This window comes from Eriocheir sinensis, chromosome 9 (genome assembly GCF_024679095.1).
Source record: "Eriocheir sinensis breed Jianghai 21 chromosome 9, ASM2467909v1, whole genome shotgun sequence".
Lineage (NCBI taxonomy): Eukaryota > Metazoa > Arthropoda > Malacostraca > Decapoda > Varunidae > Eriocheir > Eriocheir sinensis.
The window spans coordinates 9,167,926-9,192,910 of record NC_066517.1 but is presented as its reverse complement, the minus strand read 5'-3'; the positions used below and the strand labels follow the sequence as shown (position 1 = coordinate 9,192,910).

The following is a 24,985-nucleotide window of genomic DNA, read 5'->3' as shown; positions in this document are numbered from 1 at the left end:
CAGTCAATCTCTTGTCCAGAAAAGATATTACAAATTCTGTTGAGTATGCAAAAGACTATTTACTCAAGTTCACTGAGCACTTTATCCAGATATATGGGAAAAGATATGCTGTTTACAATGTTCGTAATTTGTGGCATCTACCTGATGATGTCGCAAAACATGGTACTCTCGATAGTTTTTCGGCATTTGAATTTGAAAACTTTTTGGGAGTCATAAAAAATCTCAAGAAAAAACCCAACTATCTCAAGTTAGTTATAGTCAATAGTATGATATTTTACTCAGCTAAGAGCATTTTGCAAAAGTAAAGGTAAAGGCTGGGGCACTACGCTGTAGCAGCATGTGGCCTCGGTGCTCATCTCTGTAACATTAGCCCATGATCGAGCCTGTGGTGTTAGGGAACCCATTACCCTGGGACACAGGACCAGTGTGACATCCGGGTTACCACAGTTGCAAAGGCCTTATAGTAATTTAGCATGCATAGAATGTTGTATGCTTTGCTTGTATTTAAAGCACTGGATATGTTTGCTACACACACACACACACACACACACATATATATATATATATATATATATATATATATATATATATATATATATATATATATATATATATATATATATATATATATATATATATTAGCAAATGCTTTCAACATCATATTTTTCCTAAAAAACAAATTGATATAGTGTAGATAATACCTAATAAAACATAAGAACAAATATATTTTTCTTTACCCCATTAGTAAATAATTTTACAATGAAAAAAAAGAAGTGAAGGATGGATAGGGTGCTGTGGCAGGTACTTCAAAAATAGTAAAGCTACCCCTGAAAAGTGACGTTTTTGGTGGGCTGCAATAGATGGCGCTACTTCCGCACGCCCGAGGAATTACTACATACCACTATCTCTTCGTATATAGTCTCTTTGGTTGCAGCAAACCGCTTCGTTAGCGGTGTCGGCCTTACATCAGTAAATGTTAATTGAACCAATTAATACTAAAACCAAATTGGCCCGATACAGTTTGCCTCATATTTGCCTCAATCATGAGCTAATGTATAACACTGCATTTATGCAAACATACAAAAAAATGGATTATCCGTTTTCCGATCGGGATTACAGGCAGCGAACGTTCAAGATCAAGATCAAGTTCAACTTTTCCCGCTTAAATATTGTTTACGTTGTAAAACGGCTCATCCAAGAAGCCGTCCCGTCATCGTTGAACAATTTACCACTCTACACACAAGTGGTGAGTTATCTTTGATAAATCTTTGAAAGATGAAGTCTTCAAAGTGGACATTAGCCCAAAAAGCTAAGAGAAAATGTTGTCAGCATCCATATACAAGCCAACCCAAACACGCCCAACGATCTATCCCTCGTCAATGTGTCAATCTTGCACACACTACTACTGACTCTGGGTGATGGTGATGATGATGTGATATTGTCATGTGAAGGGAAGCAGGATGTAGATTGTGGAGCTCAGCAGGTGTTAAATACAGACGATCACAAAAGAAAGCAAACTGAAATCTGTTCTTCACTTAGTAATGAAGTAAAAGTATTTGATAGTGACTGTGAAATCACAATTCATCCAAAAGTACCTCCAGTTGTGTCAGAAAATGCACAAAGCCAGCTGCTACAATGGGCTGTTGATAATCAAATAACTCACACAGCTTTTAATTCATTGTTAACCATTCTAAAACTAAATTATGATGCGTCCCTTCCTTCAGAGGCTCGCACACTGCTCAAAACTCCAGTCAACCAAACATCACTTATTACACAAAAATGTGGAGGCCAGTATTACCATTTTGGTTTGCTCAAAACTATTGATAAATATGAAACAAGACATACATCTAAAGAGTCCATTCAGCTACTTGTACACAATGGTTTGTCTTTGAAAATAAACTGTGATGGCATACCATTACATCGGAGCTCTAGAGCACAATTTTGGACAATACTGATTAATTTTCAGTGTGAAGGACTTAAACCCAACTGTTCTCCAGAAGTTGTACGAATATTTTATGGCATGTCAAAACCTAATGATGTTGATGAATTTTTGAAAGATTTCATTGATGAATTGAAACTTGTATCTAATGGGTATAAGCTTGGTGAGCATCTTATCCCAGTCCACACAGCCTCCTTTATTTGTGATGCCCCAGCACGACAGTTCTTAAAGAATCACATCTCACAATGGTTACTCAGGATGTGAGAGGTGTCAACAGGTGGGGAATATGAGGCTGGAACTGTGGTATTTCCAGAATTGAATTCTCTACGATCAGATGAAAATTTTCTTGCTCAAAGTCACAGTAATCACCACCGAGGTATATCCCTCTTGCAAAGCTGAATATGACAAATTGTTTAGTGTCAAAATTTGTATTGGATCCTATGCACTTAGTGTATTTGGGTGTTATGAGAAACTTCTCAATCTTTGGCTCAAAGGACCCTTAAATGTAAGGATAGGCTCTCACAAGAAAAACTGAATATCTAAAAACCTGGTCAATGTAGCAAAATTCATGCCTGCGGAATTCAACCGTAAACCAAGGTCGCTAGATGAACTAGATAGATTCAAAGCAAATGAGTCAAGAAGTTTTCTTCTATATACAGGCCCTGTGGTTTTGAAAGATACCACTGACATCAACATATATAACAATTTCATGTTGCTGTTCAGTGCAGTCAATCTCTTGTCCAGAAAAGATATTCCAAATTCTGTTGAGTATGCAAAAGACTATTTACTCAAGTTCACTGAGCACTTTATCCAGATATATGGGAAAAGATATGCTGTTTACAAAGTTCGTAATTTGTGTCATCTACCTGATGATGTCGCAAAACATGGTACTCTTGATAGTTTTTCGGCATTTGAATTTGAAAACTTTTGGGAGTCATAAAAATCTCTTGAGGAAACCCAACTTCCCTTTATCTCAAGTTATCAATAGGATTTCAGAAAGAAATATAAGTATGGATGTGAAGAACATATCTATCCTGTCCTGAAAAAGATTCACGCACAAGGCCCTTTAGCTGATGAAATGGTATGCCAGCAGTACAAGGAATTATACTTGGAAAAATACTGTTTTAAAGTCACACCTGCTGATCAAGGAGTAATGATTAACAATGAAATTGGATGCATTCAAAATATTATTTCAAATAAATGTGAGCCTAATAATATAAGTATAATATATCAAGTATATCAGGTTAAGGAAATTGTTGTTCATTTACCATTATCATCTGCAAATTTAGGAATTTACAAAGTTAAAACACTGCAAAAATTTGAAGATATCTTCTTACATGGCAATCCAAAGAAAATATTTGCTGATACAATTATCACAAAATTCATTTGCTGCTTTTCCACTTGTTCACAGCCTTCAGCCACAGTGATTCAATCAATCAGCATGACTTCCAAAGAGTTTTGTGTAGTTGTGTTTGTTGAAACACAAGAGGTGGATGTTGCTCCAAGCATTTGGCTTTCAAAAAATGAAAGAAAATGTAGATGGCCTCCATACAGAGACTCCCAGAAAACTCAAAAGGCTATCAAGGACCAAGTCATGCCTGGGGAAAGTTGGCCTACCTATCCAGTGTGAGTACTTGGCTTTAGGGTGAGTATTTTCTTCCTGTTGAGGTATTATTTGGCCTCATGTAGGCTCATACTGTCCCCTGATTTCCTATGGTACACATTCAATCACAGACAAGTTGGGGATTGCAGTTAGTTAATCTTTGAAGTTGCACCTTTGATAGGATGTTAATTCAAAGGTGTTGAAATTATTATTCAGGATTTATCATTACAGATTGAAGCGTAAAACACTTTATGAAGACACAGACTGCTCTGACTCATCTGGAGATACATCAACTATGCAGCCAAGCCCAAGCACAATTCCAGAACCCCCTCGTGTTTCTGGTTTCCCATCTCTTCAAAGAAGTAATGCTTTTTGCATCCCTAAGGTTGACAGAGACACGCATTCTGACCGTAAGTGATGCTGCTAACTTTGCATAAACATTTTGGGTGTAACTGTAATATCTTACATTTATCTTTGAACTTTTTTGCAATATTGATAAAAGCTTAATTTGTATACATTGGTTATCATGTTTCATATAAGTAATTTAGATATTCAATTAGTATACCTCATGAAAAAAAATTCTCGTGAAATAGTAGTGAAACTGGAATTTTTTCAAGCTTCATACATGACATCATTGTTTAAAAGACTTACTGAACCTATACACTCTAATCAGAGTACCTGTAGACCAGAATGATTGCATGCAAATCTATTCCAGGAACTGATGGACATAGTTGAATTTATCACACTGGTCACAAATCAAATCTACACACGGCCATTCCAGCACTACAGTAATGTTAACATTACAGTCTGGCATGTACACAAGTATATCCTAAGGCACCTGATAGACATAGGTCACACTGGTTACAGATTACACTTATATCTATAGCCATTCTAACGCTACAGTAACCTTAACATGCACTTTACACAAGATACATGGGCTTACCAATGTGGACTAAGCCACCATGGTAAGGTATGGTCTGGAGTTAAAGGCTGACTAACAACAAAATCACTGTGTGATATTTCATTACATACTATTCTACATACTATTCTGCTTGTTCTAGTGACTTAGAAATCTGAATCTGAAATTTCTATGGCAACTTTTCTTTGAGAATTGAAGACTATTCTACTTGCTTTAGCAAGATGTGAGACACGCATGGAAGATCAAACTAAACTGCTTCAACAACTAATGGCAACGCAGAAGGATATGCTACACCAGCTGTTGACAATGCAGTCGGTATCATCATCATCACAGGAATATGACTTTACTGCTGTTGATGATGTACTACCAATTGAAACACTTCAGGATTTGATGCTCTTGCAGGAAGACTGACATCTGATCAAGAATTTAAAGAGCTTATGGTAAGTAAAATTAATAATTTTATTAACACTTTATTTGAATGATGTTACGTGTAGCGATCCATGCTATTTTTATGATATTTACTTGTGTCTGTCTGTGTGTATGTATGTCCTACAACTATATCATTGTGTGTCCAGTATCTTGTTTCCGTCTATTTATGTCTCAACTTGTGTCTTGTTGTGCCCCTTTAGCCCTACGGCATCATGTCAACAACACGTGTCCTGCAGCTGCTCGTCCATCCCAGTCTCCCTCCCCTCACCCGTTCATAGAAAAAATGTTTGTTTGTTTTGCTTTTTTCCTTAACTCCTCCCATACCCTTCTCCTGAGCCACTCACAGAAAACTATCCATGTTTGGGTGTGACCTACAATGACCTCCATACACTGCCCATACCCTGTCATCGTGTCCACTCACTTCTCCGCCCACTAATTGTGACCAATCCCTGCCCTAAATTATGTGTAAAATAAGGTTTTGTTCCACCCCTTTGTGTTTCTTTCCCTCCCTCTTTTGAATTGTATAAAAAGTCCTTCTCTTGCCTTCACTTCACTTCAGCATTCCAGGTGCCTTGGTCCCTCCCTTCCCCTACCGCTCCTCTCTAGTCTTGTGTAAGTACAACATAATGTGAATTTCCCCGGTAACTTAGTGTGTGTGTGTCTGCGGGTTAGGTGTTATGTTGTAGGATTTATTTGTGTCTTCATATTTGTGATTTTATTTATTTACCGTACTTTACTGTTGTGCTTATTTTATCTTAAAGTAGTAACTGGACTTATCTTTTGGAACTTGTAAATATTTCACTTTCAGTTTTGATGTATTAATATAATTTCTTTTGTTATTAAATTAAGAAACCATTTAAAGTTTTCCTTTTTTTCCTTTCTTGTCCCTTGTTTTAAGTTTACTTAAGTGATCCCTTTTATTTATTTTTTGATTGTGTTTATGCATCTAGAGGCCCCTTGGTAATGATTACCAAAGGTTGTGTAACAATGAATGATAACAAAATAAACTGGAATAATGTTTTACATATTTTAGCCTAACTGTGTGTGAAAGACGCAGTCAGGTTCTTTTAGTTTGAGTTTGCAAAACTAGTTGATCACACTCTAGTCGTAGTTAAATCAAGCGAACTGTATGTTGGGAAAATACTTCAAATGCATGATAAAAAATAACAAAGAACATATTATTATCTAAGTTATATGTTTTAGGTACAACGGCTGAAGGTTTTGGGAGGAACTACATTGAGAGTTGCAGTAAAGTCAATTTTGGATACTGTCATGTCAAATCGACTGCAACAGAAATTCAATTGGGAGGGCAAGAAGTGTTGGAAAACAAAGGAGAATTTCACCAAGATAGGATTCAAGTCAACAAAGCTTTGTCAACTGGTGTGTGGTGAGTACAATTTCAAGTATATATGAATCATGTAATTAGAACAGTCCAACTTAAGAAATGCTAAATAATACTTGATGTTGGTATTAGAAGACTGCTATGTTGGTTATCATAAACATTGAATATATTGTTTTCTTCCCATAAACAATTCAAAGAAACTATCCTCCAGGTGAATAAAGAAAAATTGGAAGCTCTTCTGCTGTGGCCACCTCTTTGTTAGACGTTCCTGAATGGAGTGAGGCATCAGAGAGATAGTTTGATAAATCTTATACTTTCTTTCAAGCAGAGGAAAAATATTTATTGTACTTGAGTTCGAGAGTAAGTCATGAGTAGAAATTATTCATAATGTTCCTGCATGCTTCCTCCGTCCTACATGGTGGAACACCGTTCCCTTGCCGTATGGCAGCTGTGCCCACTGGCCAGTGGTTAGGCACCTGGGGGTTATTGGCTTCCCACCCACCCGTAGCTACGCCACTGTAACCTTCCCTATTTAAGTAACACCTGACTGGGATGACAGGGTGACTAATGAGGAGGTGATGAGAAGGTCTAGAGTAGGGGAACAGCAGCCTTTCAGTGGCCATTAGATTTTACAGAATTAATAATGTATAGTTAATATATTTACATCACATTATTTTTTGACAGGAGTGCTGCTCATGAAGCCACAATTTTCTACAGATGAGAAGGAGATTGGTCAAACAATTATGAAATATCTCCGTTGTTCCAGCGATCGTTGTGGAGGTAGAGCACAAAGGTTGAAATCCCAGTCAAATGATTCAGCACATTCATCACAAAATGGTGTTTTGTCAGACATAGATAGCTAGATCTTAGTTAGGTGATTGATCACAATAGCCATGTCAGAGTATGGCTTAAGTATTTGTATACGGTTCTTTTTTACTGGGAAAGTAATGGAAGGAATTTCATCTCATGCATTACAAAAGATTCTCCAAGGAAAAGATTACTGGATTTGTTATTTTCAGTTTGTTTGAATCCCCTTAACTTCTTGCAATGTTTCATGCAGTTAATACTGTATTCATCATCATCATCATTATTATTATTATTATTATTATTATTATTATTATTATCATTATTATTGTTCATTAGTTTTTTTTTTTTTCAGTTCAGTTTTTACTTCCCTAATATTGGAATTGAAGAGTTAGTTAATTTATTTTTGAATATTCTGTTTCCTGTTTTATTTATTTTTCACAGATAATGGTGATTTTTGTTGGCAAAATGAAGAAATAGTTGAGGAAAGGTACCATAAATAATGCTATCCTGCATGAGTTGAAGGAGATTTTTTTTTCAGGAGTACAGTGCGTCAAGGGACCATATTGGCTATCCAGCGGCGACTCGAAGACAAGTAGTTTGGACTTAACTCGGTTTCTCTTTTCTATTTCGGGAAAAAATAATACTGGCTGTCGTTTGGAGCCAAATGTCCAAACGTGGTACCTGCTGATAGAAAAAAAATGTATTTACCCTTTGCTGGTAAGGTTTTAAGGTTTGCATCTGTGTGTAGTGTGTGTGACCACTGAGGGGCGAATGTGCCGCGGGCTGCAGTCTCCTGAGCGGCCCAAACAGACAAAATATTAGCTTGGAGGTTTTGTATTTTTTTGCCCAGGGCTTTATTTTGCTCTCCAGCAGCTTAAGAATGATTTAACTTGCTGTTAAATAATTGTTAGCTTAAAAACCTACCTGGTATAGCTATTTTGACTTCTGGTCTTAAGATAAGTGATTTACAGACGCCTTCTCCAGCGAGAGGGCGTCTGAAAATCACTTATCTTAAGACCAGAAATCAAAATAGCTACTAACAATTATTTAACAGCAAGTTAAATCATTCTTAAGCTGCTGGAGAGCAAAATAAAGCCCTGGGCAAAAAAATACAAAACCTCCAAGCTAGTATTTTGTCTGTTTGGGCCGCTCAGGAGACTGCGGCCCGCTAACTAACTAATTAGCTAACGAGGGGGCTTCTGCCCCCTCGACCCCCCTGCTAACCAAGGGGGGGCTGCGCCCCCCCTTGGACCCCCCCCTCTTAACCCGTAAGCTGCGGGACTGAGATTCTGAGTGCGTCGCCTAGTGCGGCTATATCAGCGAGAGATTGACCTTCAATAAATGATATCTAAGTTACATAAACGTGTCATAAATATTACAATACACATATCTGTAGCTCGAAATGTGTTGTATCCTGCATATTTTTTAGATTTTTCTGTCACAAAAATGTTTTTCTGGCAGTATCTGAAGCCGCGGCGGAAACTTTTTGGCGCCTGTTTGAAAAGCCCGCTTCCAGAAGGCTTACAGCAGCTTACCGCTCAGCCGCCCAGAAGGCGTACAGCAGTTTGCGGGTTAAAGGTGCGTGTTCTAAAAAAAAAATAACCACGCGTGGTGGACCTGGTCTCACATGCGTGGGCTAATGGCTAACAAAGCGTACCATCGCTAACCAAGCGTATTATCGGAAATAGTATTAGGTAAAGGTGCGTGTTCACACCAAAAAAATAATAATAACAACGCATGGTGGACCTGGTCTCACATAGCGTATCATTGCTAACCGGATTGTTGGCAACGCTGCTCATATTGCAATGGTGTCGCCATGTAAACACATCGTCCGTATGTATAATATGCCCTTAAGTACAATATGGAGGCGTAATATCGTATTTTCGAGGTGCGGAGTGATTTTCAATAATTACCTTGCGTGGTTTCCGTACGTTGTAAAAAAAACCCGGAATGTATGAAATTTCCCTACATCTTAGTAATTGTAAGGAATTTCCCTACATCTAGGGTATTTTTCAACCCCTCATAACTCAAAAACTATGCATTTGCAACGCATTTCATGTTTACCACCGCATTCCCCGAAGTCTCAATGGCCCCCTAGCCAATTTTGGTTGCGAGGGGTGAGTATGGGCAAACACTAGAATAATACCCCCAAGTGTAGCCCGTCCACACCCTGGCCCTCCCCTCCTTCCTGTCCCAAGTACAGCCCGTCCACACCCTGGCCCTCCCCTCCTTCCTGTCCCAAGTGTACCCGTCCACACCCTGGCCCTCCCCTCCTTCCTGTCCCAAGTGTACCCGTCCACACCCTGGCCTCCCTCCTTCCTGTCCCAAGTGTAGCCTGTCCACACCCTGGCCCTCCCTCCTTCCTGTCCCAAGTGTAGCCCGTCCACACCCTGGCCCTCCACTCCTTCCTGTCCCAAGTGTAGCCCGTCCACACCCTGGCCCTCCCCTCCTTCCTGTCCCAAGTGTACCCGTCCACACCCTGGCCCTCCACTCCTTCCTGTCCCAAGTGTAGCCTGTCCACCCGGGCCCTCCCCTCCTTCCTGTCCCAAGTGTAGCCCGTCCACCCCCTGGCCCTCCCCTCCTTCCTGTCCCAAGTGTAGCCCGTCCACACCCTGGCCCTCCCCTCCTTCCTGTCCCAAGTGTAGCCCGTCCACACCCTGGCCCTCCCCTCCTTCCTGTCCCAAGTGTACCCGTCCACACCCTGGCCCTCCACTCCTTCCTGTCCCAAGTGTACCCGTCCACACCCTGGCCCTCCCCTCCTTCCTGTCCCAAGTGTAGCCCGTCCACATCCTGGCCCTCCCCTCCTTCCTGTCCCAAGGGTAGCCCGTCCACACCTGGCCTCCCCTCTTTCCTCTCCCAAGTGTCGCCCGTCCACTCCCTGGCCCTCCCTCCTTCCTGTCCCAAGTGTAGCCGTCCACACCTGGCCTCCCCTCCTTCCTGTCCCAAGTGTAGCCGTCCACACCTGGCCCTCCCTCTTTCCTGTCCCAAGTGTAGCCGTCCACACCCTGGCCCTCCACCACCCGCACACTCACCCTGGGGCCTGCACGCCGAGGCTCCTCCTCCTCCACGAGAAACACTGCCAGGGCACTTCAGGCACGCTGACGGACCTCGACCTTGATCTTGATGTCACAGGGACTGGTTTGCTTCCTCCTCCTCTTCTTCTTCTCCTTCCTTTATAGCTTCTTGGCTCCTTCTTGATTGTTTCACTTTTCTGTCTCCCTATATTCAGACTTTCCTATTTTATCCTTTCCGATTGACCTATTTTCCCATTTCTTTATTTTATTTCCCTGTTTTCTTCTTTTCCCTTCTCCTCTTGTTTATCTGCAACAATAAACTATCAATCAATCAAATCTCCTCTTTGCACATCTTCTTAGGTCCTTCTTGATTCTTTATTTTTTCTGTGTACCTAGATTCAGATGGGAGGAGGCGTAGCCTTCCTCCACCGCAAGAATGAGAATCTGAAGGTGGAAGTGCTGGATGTAGGTAACAGTGCTAGCAGTGAAGATGTATTGGCCATGAGTGTGGAATGCAAGAATAAGAAGGGCAGACTAGAAAGAGTAGTAATGGTTGTTGTGTATATGACTGTAGAGGGTGAAAGAGCAGTAAGGGAAAACAGGGGAAAATACAATATTCTTAGAAAAGTTGTGAGAGAGCTTGCAGGAGAGAGAGTGATTGTTATGGGTGATATGAATGCACATACAGGTATGTTAGGTGAACGTATATAAATCGGAATGGAGAAATGCTAGCCGAGTTTGTAAGTGAAATGGACTTAGAGAACCTGAATGAAACTCTGGCTGAGGGACGTGTGACCTGGAGTGCAAGAAATCAGGAGTCTGCGATTGATTATGTACTGGTAAATGGGAGAATGCGTGAATGTGTGTCTCGCATGTGGATAGATGAAGAGGGAATGATTGATATTGTGTCTGATCATAATATGTTGACCGTGGAGTGCGGGCTGAACGGTAGAAATGAAATGAAAGAAAAGGACAGAAAGAAGTGGAGACTGAGAGATGTAGGGTGGGAAAATTTTCAGGTAGATTTGAGTGAAAGAAATTGGGAGCCAGGTAGTTTGCCCAGCAAACATCGGAAGTCCGGGCAGATACCGGCAAATAACGGAACTTTGGCATAAAGGATTTTGTTTATCGGGCCAATATAAGGCCGATATAAATATTCTGCAATCGGGCCATAAGAGGCAAATGTACATCGGGCCAGTACTAAATAGCCTACATTATGCCTTTTTGTTGTAGTTCGAGGATTTTATTTATCGGGCCAATATAAGGCCGATATAAATATTCTGCAATCGGGCCATAAGAAGCAAATGTACATAGGGCCAGTACTAAATAGCCTACATTATGCCTTTTTGTTGTAGTTCAGTAGTGGACCGGTATATATATTTATATATATATATATATATATATATATTTATATATATATATACACATATATATATATATATATATATATATATATATATATATATATATATATATATATATATATATATATATATATATATATATATATATATATATATATATATATATATATATATATATATATATATATATCAGGCCCACCTGGAAGAAGCCTTGCCATCACCAGGAAGATGCCTACTGGTGTAGCAGGAAGTTTTTCCCCCCTGACTGAAATTCCCCCAGGGAAAATTAGCCTAGGCTCGATTTCCCCCCGGGAAAAGCAGCCCGGGCTGTTATTCCCCCGGGGGGAATTTCAGACCAATTTTTCCCCCTATAGGCCATTTCTCCCCCCCTTACACAGCAACTATTTTAATGAATTACATAATCAACGGTAAGTTTGACAAAATAATAGGAATTTTTTCTACATCAGAATCATATTAGTTTATGTAGTCTGGTAATTTAGTGGTACTTGTGTAGTACTAATAATGTGTTGAATTTATATGGCAGAGTACTCACCGATAGTATGTAGGCAGCACATCATAATATTAAACCATATCATCCGTCATGTTCCGTAGTTACTGATACTATTTCATTATTGTCTACGTTGGAGTCAAAAGCAGTTTCAGATAGAACAATGGTGATGCCTCATTATACTTGTCATAATCAGATTATAAGGCTCAGGGTAAAAGAAGTCTTTATTGGAGGGCTAGATAAAAGTACTTAAAAGCAATTAAAATAACGGATTTTTGAGGAGTGTTCATTCATTTTATCCTTTGTCTTTTTGATTGTGGGATTGGATTACACTTAAAACAACTCCATGAGGCCTTATAGTTTTGTGTTGTTCCAAGGCAGGCAGTGTGGTACCATTCAAAACATGGTTCGCACTCGACCACTTCGCGTCCATCTGCCGTAATTCCTGTACATTCTTGACATAGCCATGCCCCAGGAATGTCGTCCTCCTTTGCCTTAAGTGTTGCATGAAGCGTTGTAATTGCATCTTCATCCATATATTTGTAAACACATTTAAGTGTTTGTCTTCTCATGACAAGCATGCCAGGAAGCTTCTCTGGTTTTGTCTCTATTTCATCTTCTGTGACTTATTTTCCTTCTGCTTCCACCCTTCTGGCAGCTTTCTCATCTGCAAACATGAGTAAAATTACTTTCTCTTCTGCTGGAATATGTAGGACTCCCGTTTGTTCAGGATATTGCTGCTGCTCATTCACAGATGCGTTGCACGGTTCTGCTCCAGTGATGTCATCTTCTTGCCTTAAACCGTTCGTGTCATTTTGTTTGTACACCTTTAAATTCACTATGTGGTACAAGTTTTTTAGCTCTTTATTTGATGCAACGTTTTTCAGTTTTGCGCGTCCTTTGCTTACAAGAGAAACAACTTCATACGGGCCTATGTATTTTGCTTCTAGTTTTCCTCCCATTCGGTGATTATTTTTGTTGTTTCTTAATAGTACTAATGAGCCCTCAACTATTTCATTGTATTTAGATGTATGTCTTGCATCATAGTTCTTCTTTTGTCTGTTTTGAGCTTTAGCAATATTCATAGTGATTTTTTCATCAGCTGCCTTTTTTTCTGGCAACACTCTCTCTTTAAGCCTCTGCTGTCGTTACCCTAGTTCCTGCCGCCTCATATGACTCAGTATCTAGGTAGACTGGAAGCACGGGCTTTCTCCTAAACATTGCAGTGAAAGGAGTAACACCAGTGCTGGGGTGGACCGAAGTACGATATCCGAATAGGATTCTCTTTATGTGCAAATCCCAATCGTTCTGTTTTTCATTAACACATTGGATAAGAGCTCTTTCGAGGGTTTGATTAAATCTCTCCTGCAATCCATTTGTTTGTGGATGATAGGCTGAAGCAATTCTGTGATCTATCTGTAACTTGGCACATATGATATCATTCAGTTCGTTGACAAATTCTCTCCCTTGGTCGGTGATCAAGGTTTCTATACAGCCAAATTCACATATGGTGTCGAGGTCATGTGAGGTAATTAGATGGTGTAATTGGGCTATTTTGTTTTTGATACTACGGAAATTAATTGTCAATAGTCGGAGGGAAGTGTGGCTATGACGTGATGGTTGTTGACGTAAAGGGAGAGGTGAAGATGGTGATGATGAAATAGAAGAAACAGAAGGGAGTGAAGAAGTAGAGGAGGGAGGTGAAACGGGAGGCGATGAGCGAAGGGAGGAAAAGGAAAAAGGGACTGCCCCGGTCTCTCTCTCTCTCTCTCTCTCTCTCTCTCTCTCTCTCTCTCTCTCTCTCTGTCTCTGTCTCTGTCTCTGTCTCTGTCTCATAATTGGAAAGTATATGCTGGGTATGGCAGGACTGATTGATAGTTTGTTGTTGGAGGTGTGCAGCAAAGGAGAAGGGAGGAGCCTGCCATCACAACCCCCAGGAAATACATACTATGGGTCGTATTTTAAAACATTTCGCCGCCCAAGTTCACATATTTGACAAGGCTTTCGTATGATTTGACGGCATTTCCATCAGTAGTTTCATGACCCTGGTGGTAGTTTGATCCTTCCTCAGTAGCATGAACTTCAAAGAAACACTCATTAGGACCCGATTCATCCATTCTTTGACCTTTAGAAATATTCAATGTGAGAAGCGAAGGTGCCTTGTGATACCGCCCTATATAGTGTGATGGTACAACTATTAACATGCTTTGTGCTAACGACCGGCATGGCTTCCGTTTTGAGGTGTCCGCGGGTGTACGCCAGCAGCATCATGTCCACCCATCATGTCTCTACTTACCATCGTTGTCTGCACTGACCTTTTAATACATCCCACAACCTCCCTCTCCGTATTCCTGTCGCCCCTCCCCTGTGATTTATTTATTTATATATTGTTTACTTGCATTTTCTTTTACCTACTTGCCCTACTTGGATCGTGACCCCCACCCTTACCCCTTGCCGACCCCTGCCACCCCTGTAAATGACCACGCCTCGTGAACAGCGATGACGGTCGTTACCACAAACCGCCCTGCCATACTTAGCATATACTTTCTATCATCTGGCACTGTAGAAACGCAACATGTGCTTGGCTGAATTTTAAATACTCAAATTCCCTTCCTTTCCATTCAAATTCCCTCCCTTTCCACTCAAATTCCCTTCCTTTCCTCCACTCAAATTCCCTTCCTTTCCACTCAAATTCCCTCCCTTTCCACTCAAATTCCCTTCCTTTCCACTCAAATAATTCCCTTCCTTTCCTCCACTCAAATTCCCTTCCTTTCCACTCAAATTCCCTTCCTTTCCTCCTCTCAAATTCCCTTCCTTTCCACTCAAATTCCCTTCCTTTCCACTCAAATTCCCTTTCTTTCCTCCTCTCAAATTCCCTTCCTTTCCTCCACTCAAATTCCCTTCCTTTCCACTCAAATTCCCTCCCTTTCCTCCACTCAAATTCCCTTCCTTTCCTCAAATTCCTTCCTTTCCACTCAAATTCCTTCCTTTCTCCACTCAAATTCCTTCCTTTCCTCAAATTCCTTCCTTTCCACTCAAATTCCTTCCTTTCCTCCACTCAAATTCCTCCCTTTCCACTCAAATTCCTTCCTTTCCTCCTCAAATTCCTTCCTTTCCTCAAATTCCCTCCTTTCACTCAAATTCCCTTCCTTTCCATTCAAATTCCTTCCTTTCCTCAAATTCCTCCTTTCCACTCAAATTCCCTCCTTTCCTCAAATTCCTTCCTTTCCATTCAAATTCCTTCCTTTCCATTCAAATTCCTTCCTTTCCACTCAAATTCCTTCCTTTCCTCAAATTCCTTCCTTTCCACTCAAATTCCTTCCTTTCCTCAAATTCCTTCCTTTCCTCCTCAAATTCCCTTCCTTTCCACTCAAATTCCTTCCTTTCCTCAAATTCCTTCCTTTCCTCAAATTCCTTCCTTTCCACTCAAATTCCTCCCTTTCCACTCAAATTCCTTCCTTTCCTCCACTTAAATTCCTTCCTTTCCTCAAACTCCTTCCTTTCCTCAAATTCCGTCCTTTCCTCCTCAAATTCCTTCCTTTCCACTCAAATTCCTTCCTTTCCACTCAAATTCCTTCCATTTACTCAAATTCCCTCCTTTTACTCAAATTCCTTCATTTCCTCAAATTCCTTCCTTTCCTCAAATTCCCTTCCTTTCCACTCAAATTCCCTTCCTTGCCACTCAAATTCCCTTCCTTTCCACTCAAATTCCCTTCCTTTCCACTCAAATTCTCTTCCTTTCCACTCAAATTCCCTTCCTTTCTACTCAAATTTCCTTTCTTTCCTCCACTCAAATTCTCCTCCTTTCCACTCAAATTCCCTTCCATTCCACTCAAATTCCCTTCCTTTCCACTCAAATTCCCTTCCTTTCCACTCAAATTCCTTCCTTTCCTCAAATTCCCTCCTTTCCTCAAATTCCCTCCTTTCCTCAAATTCCTCCTTTCCACTCAAATTCCTCCCTTTCCTCAAATTCCTTCCTTTCACTCAAATTCCTTCCTTTCCTCAAATTCCCTCCTTTCCACTCAAATTCCCTTCCTTTCCTCAAATTCCTCCCTTTCCACTCAAATTCCTCCTTTCCTCAAATTCCTTCCTTTCCACTCAAATTCTCTTCCTTTCCACTCAAATTCCTTCCTTTCCTCAAATTCCTTCCTTTCCACTCAAATTTCCTTCCTTTCCTCAAATTCTCTTCCTTGCCACTCAAATTCCCTTCCTTTCAACTCAAATTCCCTCACTTTCCACTCATATTCCCTCCCTTTCCACTCAAATTCACTTCCTTTCCACTCAAATTCCCTCCCTTTCCACTCAAATTCCTTCCATTCCCTCAAACTCCCTTCCATTCCACTCAAATTCCTTCCTTTCCTCAAATTCCTTCCTTTCCACTCCAAATTCCTTCCTTTCCTCAAATTCTCTTCCTTTCCACTCAAATTCCTTCCTTTCCACTCAGATTCCTCCTTTCCACTCAAATTCCTCCTTTCCCACTCAAATTCCTTCCATTCCACTCAAATTCCTTCCTTTCCTCAAATTCCTTCCTTTCCACTCAAATTCCTTTCCTTTCCTCCTCAAATTCCTTCCTTTCCACTCAAATTCATTTCCTTTCCACTCAAATTCCTTCCTTTCCACTCAAATTCCTTCCTTTCCTCAAATTCCTTCCTTTCCACTCAAATTCCTTCCTTTCCTCAAATTCCTTCCTTTCCTCCTCAAATTCCTTCCTTTCCTCAAATTCCTTCCTTTCACTCAAATTCCCTTCCTTTCCTCAAATTCCTTCCTTTCCACTCAAATTCCTTCCTTTCCTCCTCAAATTCCTTCCTTTCCTCCTCAAATTCCTTCCTTTCCACTCAAATTCCTTCCTTTCCTCCTCAAATTCCTTCCATTCCACTCAAATTCCTTCCTTTCCACTCAAATTCCTTCCTTTCCTCAAATTCCTTCCTTTCCTCCACTCAAATTCCTTCCTTCCACTCAAATTCCCTTCCTTTCCACTCAAATTCCCTTCCATTCCACTCAAATTCCTTTCCTTTCCTCCACTAAAATTCCCTTCCTTTCCTCAAATTCCTTCCTTTCCTCAAATTCCTTCCTTTCCTCAAATTCCCTTCCTTTCCTCCACTCAAATTCCCTTCCTTTCCACTCAAATTCACTTCCTTTCCTCAAATTCCTTCCTTTCCACTCAAATTCCTTCCTTTCCTCTCAAATTCCTTTCCTTTCCTCCACTCAAATTCCTTTCCTTTCCACTCAAATTCCTTCCTTTCCTCAAATTCCTTCCTTTCCACTCAAATTTCCTTCCTTTCCACTCAAATTCCCTTCCTTTCCTCATATTCCTTCCTATCCACTCAAATTCCTTCCTTTCCACTCAAAGTCCCGTCCTTTCCACACAAATTCCATGAGTTTCCTCCACTCAAATTCCCTTCCTTTCCACTCAAATTCCCTTCCTTTCCACTCAAATTCCTTTCCTTTCCTCCACTCAAATTCCCTTCCTTTCCACTCAAATTCCCTTCCTTTCCACTCAAATTCCTCCTTTCCTCAAATTCCTTCCTTTCCTCCTCAAATTCCTTCCTTTCCTCAAATTCCTTCCTTTCCTCAAATTCCTTCCTTTCCTCAAATTCTCTTCATTTCCACTCAAATTCCCTTCCTTTCCACTCAAATTCCTTCCTTTCCACTCAAAGTCCTTCCTTTCCACTCAAATTCCTTCCTTTCCACTCAAATTCCTTCCTTCCACTCAAATTCCTTCCTTTCACTCAAATTCTCTTCCTTTCCCTCAAATTCTCTTCCTTTCCTCAAATTCCTTCCTTTCCACTCAAATTCCTTTCCTTTCCACTCAAATTCCTTCCTTTCCTCAAATTCTCTTCCTTTCCTCAAATTCTCTTCCTTTCCACTCAAATTCCTTCCTTTCCTCAAATTCCTTCCTTTCCTCAAATTCCCTTCCTTTCCTCAAATTCCCTTCCTTTCCACTCAAATTCCTTCCTTTCCTCAAATTCCTTCCTTTCCTCAAATTCCTTCCTTTCCTCAAATTCCTTCCTTTCCTCAAATTCCCTTCCTTTCCACTCAAATTCCTTCCTTTCCTCAAATTCCTTCCTTTCCACTCAAATTCCTTCCTTTCCTCAAATTCCCTTCCTTTCCACTCAAATTCCTTCCTTTCCACTCAAATTCCTTCCTTTCCACTCAAATTCTCTTCCTTTCCTCAAATTCCTTCCTTTCCTCAAATTCCTTCCTTTCCACTCAAATTCCTTCCATTCCACTCAAATTCCTTTCCTTTCCTCCTCAAATTCCTTCCTTTCACTCAAATTCCTTCCTTTCCACTCAAATTCCTTCCTTTCCTCAAATTCCCTTCCTTTCCTCAAATTCCTTCCTTTCCACTCAAATTCCTTCCTTTCCACTCAAATTCCTCCTTTCCTCAAATACCCTTCCTTTCCACTCAAATTCCTTCCTTTCCACTCAAATTCCTTCCTTTCCACTCAAATTCCTTCCTTTCCACTCAAATTCCTTCCTTTCCTCAAATTCTCTTCCTTTCCTCAAATTCCTTCCTTTCCACTCAAATTCCTTCCTTTCCACTCAAATTCCTTCCTTTCCTCAAATTCCTTCCTTTCCACTCAAATTCCCTTCCTTTCCTCAAATTCCTTCCTTTCCTCAAATTCCTTCCTTTCCTCAAATTCCTCCCTTTCACTCAAATTCCTTCCTTTCCACTCAAATTCCTTCCTTTCCACTCAAATTCCTTCCTTTCCTCAAATTCCTTCCTTTCCTCCACTCAAATTCCTTCCTTTCCACTCAAATTCCTTCCTTTCCTCAAATTCCTTCCTTTCCTCAAATTCCTTCCTTTCCTCAAATTCCTTCCTTTCCTCAAATCCTCCCTTTCCTCAAATTCCCTTCCTTTCCTCAAATTCCTTCCTTTCCTCAAATTCCCTTCCTTTCCTCAAATTCCCTTCCTTTCCACTCAAATTCCTTCCTTTCCTCCACTCAAATTCCTTCCTTTCACTCAAATTCCCTTCCTTTCCTCAAATTCCTCCTTTCCACTCAAATTCCTTCCTTTCCACTCAAACTCCCTTCCTTTCACTCAAATTCCTTCCTTTCCACCCAAATTCCTTCCTTTCCTCAAATTCCTTCCTTTCCACTCAAATTCCTTCCTTTTCACTCAAATTCCTTCCTTTCCACTCAAATTCCTTCCTTTCCTCCTCAAATTCCTTCCTTTCCACTCAAATTCCTTCCTTTCCTCAAATTCCTTCCTTTCCACTCAAATTCCTTCCTTTCCTCAAATTCCCTTCCTTTCCACTCAAATTCCTTCCTTTCCTCCACTCAAATTCCTTCCTTTCCACTCAAATTCCTTCCTTCCCACTCAAATTCCTTCCTTTCACTCAAATTCCTTCTTTTCCTCAAATTCCTTCCTTTCCTCAAATTCCCTTCCTTTCCTCAAATTCCTTCCTTTCCTCAAATTCCTTCCTTTCCACTCAAATTCCTCCTTTCCACTCAAATTCCTTCCTTTCCACTCAAATTCCTTCCTTTCCTCAAATTCCTTCCTTTCCTCAAATTCCTTCCTTTCCTCAAATTCCTTCCTTTCACTCAAATTCCTTCCTTTCCTCCACTCAAATTCCTTCCTTTCCACTCAAATTCCTTCCTTTCCACTCAAATTCCTTCCTTTCCTCAAATTCCTTCCTTTCCTCCACTCAAATTCCTTCCTTTCCACTCAAATTCCTTCCTTTCCTCCACTCAAATTCTCTTCCTTTCCTCAAATTCCTTCCTTTCCTCAAATTCCTTCCTTTCCACTCAAATTCCTTCCTTTCCTCCTCAAATTCCCTTCCTTTCCACTCAAATTTCCTTCCTTTCCACTCAAATTCCCTTCCTTTCCTCCACTCAAATTCTCTTCCTTTCCTCCACTCAAATTCTCTTCCTTTCCATTCAAATTCCCTTCCTTTCCATTCAAATTCCCTTCCTTTCCTCCTCTCAAATTCCCTTCCTTTCCACTCAAATTCCCTTCCTTTCCACTCAAATTCCCTTCCTTTCCTCCACTCAAATTTCCTTCCTTTCCACTCAAATTCCCTTCCTTTCCTCCACTCAAATTCTCTTCCTTTCCACTCAAATTCCCTTCCATTCCACTCAAATTCCCTTCCATTCCATTCAAATTCCCTTCCATTTCACTCAAATTCCCTTCCTTTCCACTCAAATTTCCTTCTTTTCCACTCAAATTCCCTCCCTTTCCACCTTTTTCCACTTCTCTTCCACCTCTCCACATACTTCTCTTCCACTTCTATCATTGCCGACTACTCTTCCACCTTTTCAGTTGCTTATCTTCTCCAGTTCAATCTTCTCAAAACTCCACTTTCTCTGTACCTCCACTCACCAATCTGTCTTCGTCCTGTCCTCAGTGGCTCCTGGTGCAATATACCCCACTGCTTCACTCTATCCACTCGTGACTTGTAACCATTGATATTTAGTCCACTTGTACTCCTTAACCCCTTGAATGCAAACCTCCTACAAGAAGACACCACCAAGCTACAGGAATGGAACAAAAAGTGGCTGCTACAATTCATTGAAGAAAATGTACAGTCCTGTACCTTGGGAGAGGATATCCAGCATACCAGTACCACATGGGAAACACTGCACTATCCACCACAGAGGCAGAGAAGGATTTGGGACTGTATGTTACCAGGCTACCAGTGAAGGCGAAATCTGTGCCAACCGCAGTGAACGGGTTAACTGTTCTACCTTCCACCTACACCACTACCTCCACTCACTCCACATAACCCACCAATAAGATGCTTCCCTCTTAGACTCTGCGGTTGATAAGTGTCGTTGTTCTGAGTGCCTCGTCCAAGCCCAGTGACCCCACAACTTAGTGAAAGGGTTTAGAATTTTCCTTTTTTTTTGGGGGGGGGAAGAAGGGGAGAATGTATTGTCTTGCTCTCCAGTCTTGGAAGTATTGCTCTGTCTATTTTCTTTCTTATGCATAAAATAAGTATTATTCCCAAGTATCTTCTAGTTCCCTATGCATTTATATATCTTGTTCCCTGTGTGAACTTGTATTGGTTTCCTTTTTGGTTCATTTCAGGCCTTCTCAGGGACAACCAGGAGAAGACGAAGATGAAATTACAAAACCCAGAAGGCTGAAAGAGGAAGTCAGTCAGTCAGTCTACAGTCATTACAAAACCCTGAAGACAAGACTGGAGGAGGAAGTCAGTCTAGTGTCATCCCAAGAGGAGGCGGCCTGAGGTGCCAGGTACGCCAGAAGACAGTGGGTACTTCATTTATACAAAGCTAGAGGCAGGTTTGTCCTCTGGTTTCATTGATAGGCTTGGTAGTTCTAGTGACTGATCATCTGGGAAGGAGTGTTACTGACATATAAGGTTTACATATGTAGTTTGGTCTTCATTAATCTGGAAGGTTTCTCTTGGATTCATGGTGTTGGCCAGACTGTGCTGTCAGTGGTAGGTCCTCTGCAGTGTGGGAGTGAATGAGGTGTTTGAGTTCAGTGGTCAGGTATAGGTCGTGTGGAAAAGGAAAGAAAGGTGTGTGGTGGACAGATGAGATAGAAAAGAGGCAGTTGAGGAGAACAGAAGGAACTACAAGAAAATGTTAGAGAGAAATATGATGGAGGAGGCGAGAGGATGGGAGAGGAAGTACAGGAGAGCAAGAAGTTGGTTAGGGAGTAAAGAGAGTGGATGAGGATTTGGAAGGAAAATATCACCAAAATACCAGAACAAAAACTTTGCTGGAAAGAAGATAAAAGTGAAATAGGGAGGAAAGAGTGACATTTGTAGCATGAAGAGGAGAGATGGGTGCTTGTGAGGGAATAAGGAGATAAGGAGGTGTGGAAAGAGGAAACTGTAATGAATAAGAGTGTGGGAGGGAGAGCGGAAGTGAGCAGTGTAGGAATAAAGATCAGTGTGGGGCAGCCAGATCCACAGGGAGGCTGGAGAGAGGTGAGATAGAGGAGGCAAAGAAGAAGTTAAAGGTAGGAAAGGCCCCTGGAGCTGATGGCATAACAGATTATTATTAGTAGTATTTTAACAACTTCGCCTCTAGCACCGGTTGGCTTTCTTCAGGGGCCTAGTGGTCATTTAAGCCATCCATCATGGCACAGGCAATTTTTATAGTGGCGCCATTTATTCCTCACTCATGCTGTGCCCCGGAACTCATTCTTGATTCACTTAGACGGTTTCTTCTAGAGTCCGGGTCTTCAGGACAGCGTGTGGGTAGTCTTAGCCACTCGGCTGAAGTATGGAGGAGGTTTAGTTGTGGAATGGATATTATGGATATGTAACAGGAACAGGAACAGGGTGAGGAGCCTGAGGGTTGAAGAAAGGCTAGTGTTGTTCTGCTGAACAAAGGGAAAGGAAGCAGAGGTGAATAATATTTACAGGGAATAAGTCTACTCAGAGTGGCAGGAAAAGTGTATGGCAGGGTTTTAAATGAGAGGATGAAGAAAGTAACTGTACATGGGCAGTTCTGTGAGAGAAATGAAAGCCAGGTGGGGAACTTGGTACAAGGCAGAAAGTGAGAGGTACAGAGGAGTCATTGGTGGCGGACCTGTTTTCAGATGATACAGTACTGTTGGCAGAGAATGAGGGACGCTACAGAGAGGATAGTGGATGCATTTGACAGGGTGTGTAGGAGGAAGCTGAGTGAATGCTGGAAAAGCAAGGTTATGGTATTTGAGAGGGCGAGAGAACAGGTCATTGATTTTGCAAAAGCCATACAGAGTTAGAGCAGAGAGCACAACAAAGTGTAGGATAAGGTTAGGGAGGAGAGAGTGGAGGAGGTGACTGAGTGAAATATTTAGGGACAGTTTATGTAAGCATGGAAGGTGAGGTGAGGGAAAGAGCAGTGAAGGGCAGACAGGTGGTGGGTGCATTGGGGAGAGTTGTGAGAGGAAGAAGTGTGAGCATGGCGGTAAAGAGGGGAACAAGGAACAGTATTATCCTGCCAACTCTGTCGCATGCATCAGAGACGTGGACATGGAGTGCAGCGCAGCAATCAGAATACGTGCAGTGGAAATGAGTTGTACAAGAGGTGCGTGTGGTGTGTCAGGATGGCATGGAGGTAATGGAAGTGTGTGTGAGAGGTTTGGTATGGGTTGACAGTGAAGGGAGTGGAGTGTGGAGTGGTGGAGTGGGTGGTGCGCTGAGATGGTTTGGTATGGGTTGACAGTGAAGGGAGTGGAGTGTGGAGTGGGTGGTGCACTGAGATGGTTTGGACACATGATGAGAATGGGGGAGAATGAATTTGTGAAGAGTGTACGAGGGAAGGAAGGCCATGGGGGCGCCCGCAGAGGAAGTCGATGGTTCCTTCCAGGAGGTACTTGGGATGAGAAGGGGGCCTGCATGAGACTCACCTAGAGGGACCCCTGGGCTCTGTGCCGTAGGGTGGGCGAGGCGATGCACCCCCCGGCGTATGCCCCCATTGATATTGATTTTGTAGCTCACTTATGTAATGCAATATTTAGTTTCTTCATCAGTTAATAATAGCATAAAAGTGAATTATGAATGTATTAAAAAAATCATTACCAAGCAAACATGACATGCTGAGAGCTGCACCTACAAGTTGTTTTTAAATGTGCACAATTCCCTTCCCTCCCAATGAATTCAAAGTCTGGTGATGCCACCGTGTTCAGAACATCTCTGTAACCTGCAAGTTTATTTTTGCACTACCTTAACAATCTCATGAAAAATAGGAATATAAAGCACTAGAAACATTTATATAAGAGACAGACTTCAAATAGTGTCTTATTTTGTAGTTAAAAATTTGTTTTTTCAAGCCATCCACAGTCCACTCTTATTCTCCCGTCCACTGAAGAAGGCACCAAGTAAGAGTTGCAAGGCAGAAGTGTGAGCTACAGAAAAAAGTGGCAAGATGCAGTGTGGAGGGCCAGTTTCTCAAGATGAGCCGGAGCAAGGCTGCCTCAAGCTGCTGTCCAATCAGCGAAGAGATCACCTCGGCAGCCCGGCAGGCCACAATGGCAATGTTCAGACTACAACAGCGTTCAGGGAAAACAAAACTACACACATTTCGCGGCAGCCATGGAGTCATTATTGAAACTGAATTATTAGCATTAGAGTTTTACTATGGAGATATACATATATTACCACTGTAGTGAAAGACAGAGTATGGAAGGAAAATCACCAAAATTTGTAGAAGTTTAGTAAAATAAATGTTTGCAATATACAAAAAATCTACAAAAGGTGAAAATGACATCCTGAAACTAAGGTGAAGATATGAAAGCAAAATACCTTGCCTGAAAAGGTGTGTAAAAACCTGCCTGGGTACACAAGTGCCTGAAAAGGTGTGTAAAAACCTGCCTGGGTACACAAGTGCCTGAAAAGGTGTGTAAAAACCTGCCTGGGTACACAAGTGCCTGAAAAGGTGTGTAAAAACCTGCCTGGGTACACAAGTGCCTGAAAAGGTGTGTAAAAACCTGCCTGGGTACACGAGTGCCTGAAAAGGTGTGTAAAAACCTGCCTGGGTACACAAGTGCCTGAAAAGGTGTGTAAAAACCTGCCTGGGTACACGAGTGCAGAGTAACAGCCACACCCTGCAACACTCAGGATGCAAGTAACTGCTGCACCAATAAATGCTCCCGACAACACTACGTAACACTATAGTATAACCGTAAGCCTTAGGAAATATAAAGGCGTAAATCCATAAGCCTTAGAAAATATAAAGTCCGGAAGTAAGAACTGAATCCCCATTGATCCTCAGCCTGGTATCCTCTGAAGCCTTGGACATCCTGAGGACTTGAGTCACTCTGCAGACCTAAACTCCTCCACACACTTGGTGGCCTCAGTGAGGCAGACATCAGCTCAACGTTGCCTTCCTCCATCTGTGAAACAGACATTGATACAAGGTGACTGGCTGCCACTTCTCTGACTATATTCACCTACTAAGAAATCCCAACACCCTTGTTTTGGGAGCAGCTGTAATGGTACAGATGGGGCACCAGCCCATACACCCAGGCCAGGGTAACCTTTAACCTTTAGAGCATAGGTCCCCAACCTGCGGCCCATGAGCACCCTTGGTGCGGCCGCAGGACTTTACATCATTCAACATTAGGTGCGGCCTGCCGAAGGGCTCCAGGATCGTT

The 24,985-nt window shown here is 41.5% G+C and overlaps 2 long non-coding RNA genes across 2 annotated transcripts in view; one reads left to right on the top strand and one right to left on the bottom strand.

Moving 5' to 3' along the window:
* Positions 1-23,806, top strand: part of LOC126995897 (uncharacterized) — a 56,400-nt gene extending 32,594 nt beyond the window's left edge. Inside the window, exons 2-3 of the long non-coding RNA XR_007750815.1 lie at positions 20,957-21,124; positions 23,663-23,806. This is a non-coding gene — a long non-coding RNA (uncharacterized LOC126995897). The remainder of the gene's footprint in view (positions 1-20,956; positions 21,125-23,662) is intronic.
* Positions 23,807-23,947: 141 nt separating this feature from the next.
* LOC126995896 (uncharacterized) lies at positions 23,948-24,620 on the bottom strand. The gene is made up of 2 exons (XR_007750814.1): positions 24,360-24,620; positions 23,948-24,319 (listed from the first exon to the last, which is right to left on the bottom strand). It is a non-coding gene; the product is annotated as an uncharacterized LOC126995896 (long non-coding RNA).
* Between the last annotated feature and the right edge of the window lie 365 nt (positions 24,621-24,985).